This window comes from Mus caroli, chromosome 6, assembly GCF_900094665.2.
Source record: "Mus caroli chromosome 6, CAROLI_EIJ_v1.1, whole genome shotgun sequence".
Taxonomy (NCBI): Eukaryota; Metazoa; Chordata; class Mammalia; order Rodentia; family Muridae; genus Mus; species Mus caroli.
The window spans coordinates 120,595,255-120,596,062 of record NC_034575.1 but is presented as its reverse complement, the minus strand read 5'-3'; positions in this window follow the sequence as shown (position 1 = coordinate 120,596,062).

Here is an 808-nt window from a genome sequence, read left to right as displayed (position 1 = left end):
ATAAAAAAATAATAAATCTAAATCAAGTTAACTACCTACTTCAAAAATAGCATTTCTTCATAGGGAACTTTTTGTTTGTTTGTTTGTTTGTTTGTGCCTTTGCTGCCTTGAAGTTTGCTATTCAGACCAGTGTGGTCTCAGAGTCACAGAGATCCACCTGCCACGGATTTCCAGAATCTGGGACTAAAGGCTTGTGCTGACACGTTGAGTCTCACAGTGTTTTTGGAGTCAGGGCTTGTATCTTGGATTAGGCTGGTTGGCTGAGTCTAAGGGTTCTTCCTATCTCTGCCTGCCTAGTGCTGGGGTTAAAAGTGTGCNCTAGTAGANTAACTTTAATTACCTGGGTGAGGGGCCCAAACTTCACAGCCTTATGCTTGCTTGCAAGCTCTTGACGGACAGAGCCATTTTTCTAGGCCCTTCAGCTCTAATTTCTAAAAGAATTTTGTTCTGCCCCAGTTTCCTTATCTCTGTTCCTGGGGAATGGTGTCTAGGTCCCCCTCCTCTTGTGAGGATTAAATAAAGACATCAATCACATAACACCCATAGCTATACCATCTGCTCACCACAAGCCCTCCCTCTCTTCCTCTTTTCTTTTCCTCTCTGGAGATCCCCGCAGGAGGAGCTAGGCTCGTGATGCCCTTGATTTTCAGGTGCCAGTCTGCACAGGCAATCACAGCCACACACACACAGCCACACACAGCACACACACACAGAGCCATACACACACACACACACACACACCACACACACATACACAGACACACAGACACAGACACAGACACACAGACACACCACATACACACACACA